The sequence below is a fragment of the Penaeus monodon genome, chromosome 35 (assembly GCF_015228065.2).
Source record: "Penaeus monodon isolate SGIC_2016 chromosome 35, NSTDA_Pmon_1, whole genome shotgun sequence".
Lineage (NCBI taxonomy): Eukaryota > Metazoa > Arthropoda > Malacostraca > Decapoda > Penaeidae > Penaeus > Penaeus monodon.
The window spans coordinates 24,329,751-24,337,250 of record NC_051420.1 but is presented as its reverse complement, the minus strand read 5'-3'; positions in this window follow the sequence as shown (position 1 = coordinate 24,337,250).

Sequence of the window (7,500 nt, the reverse complement as noted above, 5' to 3'; positions counted from 1 at the left end):
TCACTCACTCACTCACTCACTCACTCACTCACTCTCTCTCTCTCTCTCTCTCTCTCTGTCTACCCGTACTCCTGACGCAATGATAATTTTGATAAGAAGTTTACCCTTATCTAAAGAAATGCTAGGCTAAGTTTAGCAATGAATAGTAATATATTTCATTCCTGCTTTAATGAATCAATAGTGACTAGACATCTTTTATTATGAGTCGTCATAGTGACAAAGTATTTTATTTCCCATGAGTCATAGTGGCATAGCGTTTCGTAAATATAAAGAAATCCGTTCGGATAAGCAGGTAATCAAAGGGTGCAGCTGTAGTGCCCGAGATAATAGTAATCCTTGTTATTTCCAATAAACTAACTAGCATCTGACGTAACATCATGTGCTAATAAAAACAAAGAAATAGAGAGGGATACAAAGAGAGAGAGAGAGAGAGAGAGAGAGAGAGAGAGAGAGAGAGAGAGAGAGAGAGAGAGAGAGAGAGAGAGAGAGAGAGAGAGACTCTCTCTCTCTCTCTCTCTCTCTCTCTCTCTCTCTCTCTCTCTCTCTCTCTCTCTCTCTCTCTCTCTCTCTCTCTCTCTCTCTTTGTATCCCTCTCTAGGTCACTCCGGGTATGAAACTGGAGGCCAGTGCTAAGCCATACCCGGAGTGACCTAGGTTCGAGTCCTGGTCAGGGAGGGTTGTTATTTATCCCTAGGTAGTATTGTAGTGAACCTCTGCTGAAGGCGAGGTTCCAGGGAACTTTTAACAACGGTATCGTGATCCGATAGAGAGTTTGTTTATGCTCCTACATATATTCACTGGTCACAAGTTCAACAAACAACACAAATACACGAACACAACAAAATATGCTTATCACGTAGCCTATCTGTTGCTCTGCCTGACTCTGGCTCCTCTCACTCTGTCTCTATCCCTGCATTAGCACCTGCAGGACTGACCTGCGCTGACCTGCTGAGGTCAATTGTCTATGAGGGATATCAATCATCTGTTCCTAATCCTAAACAAGAGGTCAAGCAAAGGTCAACCAGGTGGCCTTCAGTGAGGTCCTTGTGTCTTCACGAGACACCTACAATCCTCCCCCGGGGCGGGAAAACTCACAGTGCTAGAGGGATCTCCCTGAAGGTATCAAACCTATCACGTACATATAACTACATGGTTGCAATAAAAACTAGACATAATACACATGGTTCGCCCGTCTTCACAACACAACTAGCGTGTGTCTTCAGCTCGTCCTCGCGCGCTTCCTGTGAGTCACATCATCCTGCACTTCACTTCAGCAGCAATTCCAGTGTCTGGTGCGCACGGGAGGGACTTCGTCTCCGTGACCGTCATTCGGGACCTGCGTCACAGCAGCCCAATCTGTCCTCCTAAAGCCTTCTTTCCAGACTCACCCTCAGGAGCTCACTTGTCCTGACCTACGATCGGGTAGTTGTCATTGTCCTGGAAGTGGCTGTTCCTGGTGGAGGCGCCACCTGACAGGCGTCGCGTGAATGGGCATCTTCTGTCGGGTCACTTCACGTCATAAGTCATAACTTCTCTCCCTGTTGGGCACCAAGGCGGGGCAACGCGGCTTCTCGCGGGAGGCTCCCGGTATGTGACGAGACCTGCTGTGTTGTAGATGTGTTATCCTAGGAAGGGCCAGGGCCTATACTCCTAGGCTTTGACACTGTGCCTCCTCCTCCAACGGTCATACTCGCACCACCGGCGATCCTGTACTTCAATGCAGTGTCGTGGCGAGTTCTCGGGACAGGCTGTTGGTTGGTTCGCACACCTGCAAGGGCATCGAGTGCCTTGCGAACTGATGCTGCCTGGAGGAGGTGGCTAATGCGGCACTCTTGGTGAAGAGCAACCCTCTCCATCAGGCAGACGTGCTTCAGCCGAGCACTCAGATCCATGGGTGATCCATGCGGAAGCAGATGAAGCTGAGGCCAGTGCAGTGCTGTCGCCTGAGGAAGATCGCTATCAGGTAACAGAGCAGCCTTCACTCCTTCAGCCCTTGTCGAGGGCTGGCATTTCAGGGGAGATGTAGAGGTCGCTATCTCCATCATCAATGTCGAGGTAGCTGTCAACCCTGTCTTGCATGCCATTGCAAGCCATGGAGAGTCAGAGTCACCCCACAGAGCGCTGAGACCTTGTCACATCAATTTACGGCGGTCTTGGGAATCTGCATGGGATTGGGAGTACTGACCGACTGCTCCCGACAATCCTCCTGCCACTGCTGGAGTGGCTTAGGATCATCTGGTGGACAATCACTGCTTGTGCCTGAGGATGACCCAGTTTACTCAGTTCATGCCCAGCGCCCGACATGATAAGGTCAGTCCAGCCTACGTCCTAGGGGCTGGCTGGCCAGAAGTGGGACCACGCACTCAGCACTTTACCCTAAGACATTGTCTCATGTGTTCCCCTCACTGTGTTGTACTCTTCAGTAATAAAGACTCAAGCTGTCATACAAACTATCACTACCCTTGCTAGCCATTGTAATAGGGTTCTGAGCCCATTATAACTGGTGGTAGCATGGTCGTTGCATCCTTTTGGCTCGCAACACAGAAACACAGTCTCCAAAATTCACTCGTCCAGCTTCCAAGATCGACCATGTCTACAACACCATGTGAGTACACATTTGTGGCCTCTTTCCTTTCCTTCTTCTCCCATAAGTGTGTTAAGCCGTATTTGCAGTCATTCTCAAGTGGGTTTTGTGCTAAGTGACAGCAAATGGCACGTTCTCACACTATTCTTCTGACCTTAGATAGCATTACTGTGTGATCATGGTATGCGGTCAACAAATATGAATATCGTTCATTAGTTAAGTATTTAATTAATTTCTCTCATAATTAGAGATTTTACTGTTTCTACTGCAATATTATGGACATCATTTCATTTTATCTCGTTCCTCCCCTCGCCCCGACCTGATCACACTTTCTCTTTCCCTTCTGGTCAGTTGGGACGTGGAAAGGGTCAAGAGATGACCGCCTGTTTTTCCCACTTGATGTTGACATCTTGGGATAACTGTAGCACAGTTACATTGCTCAGTGGTGACCCATTTTATTGGTGCTAGAACAGATCTTGTAATGTTTTTTTTTTTATTTATCATTTTGAGTATAGTGATAGGATCTTCCCCACATCACAGTGCACAGGGATGCCCGATATAACCTGGAGTTGCATAAATTGCCTAACAGAGCGGCACTCTGACATTATGATAGTAGGTACAAGCAAAACCGAAGTTATTCATTCGGTGTGACACACAGTTACATCTGTTAATTAATGTAAGACTAGGGTTTAAGCTAGAATCATTATTCACTTATTAATGACACCTTTCTCACCCTCTAGAAGTAGCTTGCATGTTTTGGGTAAATCCCAAGCGATTGTGTGATTTGTGATAATTAGATACCGTAAGCACCCATCACAGATATGCAGAAGAGAGCAGGTTATTTATAGATTTTTCCAGCTCAGTTTGCTTCATTCTACTGCATTTTGGGTGTAGAGTCCCCCCATCAATGAAGTCTGACATCCATAGCTAGACATGGCTGCTTCAGTAGTTCTGAATTTCTGACCCCAAAAAGATACACACACACACACAAAAACACACACACAAACACACACACACACACACACACACACACACACACACACACACACACACACACACACACACACACACACACACACACTCATCCACGCAGAGCAAAAGACACTGAAACCTTTTCATTAATAGGGTTTGTTGCTGTCGTAGTTGCAGGCATAAAGATCTATGATGTATCTCTTTTGCCCGCAATTTTGTCAGTCATGATGAGTGACTCGTACATGATATACAATTTCTTGTTTTACACTCTTCTCTGTGTGACGCCAATTGGTTCAAGTAAATCCTTGTGGATTGCCATTATCGTTTCCCTTATCTATGCTCATATCCATCAGAGACAGTTGGTAGTCCAAGCCATGTCTATGCAGATCGCTACTGACGTCTCCCTCTCCTATTTTCTTTTTTACCTTTGTGAAGTAAAACACAAAACGAAAAAAAACGCAAATAAAGTAAAAACAAACATTAAAAACTGCAAATTTATATAAATAACTGGCTAGTGGCAGTTAACACCTCCTCTTCTCAGTTGCCTTTCTTTTTCTCTTATTATTTTGGCCCTTACACGTGTATAATCTTGCTTACCGATATCCGACACGGCAACGAAGGAGGACCCTGCTGCAGAAACGGTCACCTTAGGATGCTGTAGGAAGCAGGGGCGTCACTTAAGGGGGGGTGGTTAACCCCCCCAACTCTTAAAAAAGCATCTTTTTGCAGGGCAAAATCTAGTTCTGCAGGACAAATTTTCTGGTATTTATAATTTATAATTTTCTACCAATAATACGATATATAATACTGGTTGATGGTCCATTCCGGGATACTTATAAAGAGCTAGTGAACATTTTCTTTTTCGTGATTTGCAGGGCAAAATTTTTTTTTTCGGGGTAAATTTACCCGTCACCCCCCCAACTCATAACATGAAGTGACGCCCCTGGTAAGAAGGACGTCACTAGAAAATCACCAGAAGCCTGCAGACCAGGATGTTCGTCAGAGCAGGTATTAAGCCGCTCCAGGAGATAGTGGAAGGGCGCCGCCTGCCGGGACGCCCGTAGATCCAGCGAAGGACCAGGAAATCGCCTGCCAGGTACCAGGCGCCCCAGGATGCTGTAGATGGGCGCCACCTGCCTGGATGCCCTCAGATCCAGTCAACTCCAGGAGCTTGTCAGCGCAAGGTATTAGCCGCCCTGAGATGCCGAAGAGGATGCCTCCTGCCCGGACACCCGTAAATCCAGACGAAGATTACGAGGACGTGAGGACGAGCATGCAGCCGAGAAGGACCTGGACGAGATCTGCGAGGACGTGTGGACGAGTACCCGCCGAGTTAGACCTGGACAAGGACTACGAGGAAGTCTAGACGAATCCGAAGTCAAGGAGGACCAACTCTTCAGTAATAAATAGTCAAGCCGTCATACAAACTATCAGTACCCCTGCTAGCGTATGTAATAGGGTTCTGAGCCCGTTACAAACACACACACACACACACACACACACACACACACACACACACACACACACACACACACACACACACACACACACACACACACACACACACACACACACACACACACACTATCACCATCACCACCATTACTACCACCACCACCATCACCACCATTATTACTACCACCACCATCATCACTACCACACACATGTATATGCATGTATGTGTGTGTTTCTACTTATGTGTATACACAAATATATACATACTCTTGGTTATCACCGCGTTACAAAACAGGAGTAAAAGTGCGTAAAACCTTTGCCCCCCACCCCTCTCTCTCTCTCTATCTATCTCTCTCTCTCTCTCTCTCTCTCTCTCTCTCTCTCTCTTTATATATATGTATATATATATATATATATATATATATATATATATATATATATATATATATATATATGTATATATATATACATATATATTTTTTTCTCTCTCCCTCTTTCTCTCGCTCTCTTTGCGTTTTCTTTCCAACTTTTTCATTATATTATCAAATCAGAAAAAAAACATATGGAACTGCCTTCATTGACGAGATTGAAAGAATATTTATGGGCACATGTGCAAAAATACCAAGAGTGCCTTGAGGAATTCAGCTTCTCTTCGACCCTGAAACGCTGACAAAGGCTGATAAGAGAGAGCGGGCATGGGGTCATAATGACTAGGCATTTTTCGGCACGTCGAGCGCACTCATTCACTCTTACTGTAGAGTATTTTTGTATCTTCTGGAGTCATAGTGACAAAGCGTTTCCTTAAATCAAAATTATATATATATATATATATATATATATATATATATATATATATATATATAAAGAGAGAGAGAGAGAGAGAGAGAGAGAGAGAGAGAGAGAGAGAGAGAGAGAGAGAGAGAGAGAGAGAGAGAGAGAGAGAGAGAGAGAGAGAGAGAGAGAGAGCGATAGATAGATTGATAGACAAACAGATAGATAGACAATTAAGTAAGATATACAGGTGATCAACATGAATGAAATATAATGAAGTTACCCTGTCATAAATATGTCAACATATGATGGAACGTTTTTCTTAATGGAAATGAAGATGACGGAGAACTGGTGAAAATAAATGAAAAGTTATCAATTTTCAAGATTATCAGTGGTGGTGATCGTGATGATGGTGTTAGTGTTGGTGGTGGAAAGGGTAGTGATGGTGGTGGTAGTAATGGTGGTGATGTTGGTAATTATGGTGGTGATGGTAGTAATGGTGGTAGTGATGGTGGTGGTGGAGGTAACGGTGGTGATGGTGATGGTGGTAGTGATGATGATGGTGGTAGTAATGGTGGTGGTGGCAGTAATGGTGGTGATGGTGGTAGTGACAGTGATGGTGATAGTGGTAGTGATGGTGGTAGCGGTGGTGGTAGTGATGGTGGTGATTGTGGTTGTGATGGTGGTGGTGGTGGTAGTGGTGGTGGCAGTGAATGGTGGTAGTGGTGGTGGTGATAGTAATGGTTGTAGTGGTAGTGGTGATGATAGTCGTGGTGTCAGTGTTGGTGGTGGTACGGGTGGTGGTGGTAGTGATGGTGGTGATGGTGGCAGTGATGGTGGTAATAGCGGTGGTGATGGTTATAGTGTTGGTAGTGGTAGTGATGATGGTGGCGTTAGTGTTGTTGGTGGTGATGATGTTAATTATGGTAGTGGTGGTGGTAATGATGACAGTGGTGGTGGTAGGGGTGGTGGTGATGGTGATGATAGTGGTGGTGGTAGTGATGATAGTGGTGGTGGTAGTGGTGGTGGTGGGAGGTGGTTTTGGTGGCGTTGGTGGTGGTAGGGGTGGTAGGAGTGGTGTTCGTGGACATGGTGGTGGATTTATGTCTACGCGAGTTTTACACAGAAAGGGGAAGGGGAAAGAGGGGGAGAGGGAGGGAGGAAAAGTTAGAATACGGCTGGAAAGATGGGAGGGAAAGAGGAGAAGAGAGTGGGAGAAGAGAGAAGGGAGAAGGTGAAAGGAAAGAATTAGGGAGGAAGGGGAAGAGGGTGAAGGAAGAGAGAGGGGAGTAGGAGAGAGAGAGGAAGTGGGGATTGGGAGGATGGAAGAAAGGGAGGGGAAGAAGGTGAATGAAGAGAGAGGGGAGAAAGAGATGGGGAGGTAGGAGAAAAGGGGTGAGAAAGGGAGGAGAAAGGGATGAAGAAGGAGATAAGAAAGAGAGGGACAGCTTGTGAAAATGGAGACGAAGTGCTAAGCAAACTGAGAGTAGACTCTTACAGCCCTATCCTAGAACCAAGGCCCGTGGCAGATGGCAGTACGACTGCCAGACGCGTCGTCCTCAAAATGCAGATCAGCAAAGAAAGGTTTGTTGATAACTGTTAGTGTCTTCAAGGATCAACAGGAAATTTATTTTGTGTAAAAAATGTGTCAAACTTCTAGTTGTGCGCCTTATCAAGATAAAGTGCAATAAATACTGAAAGGAGATTATATACAGCCA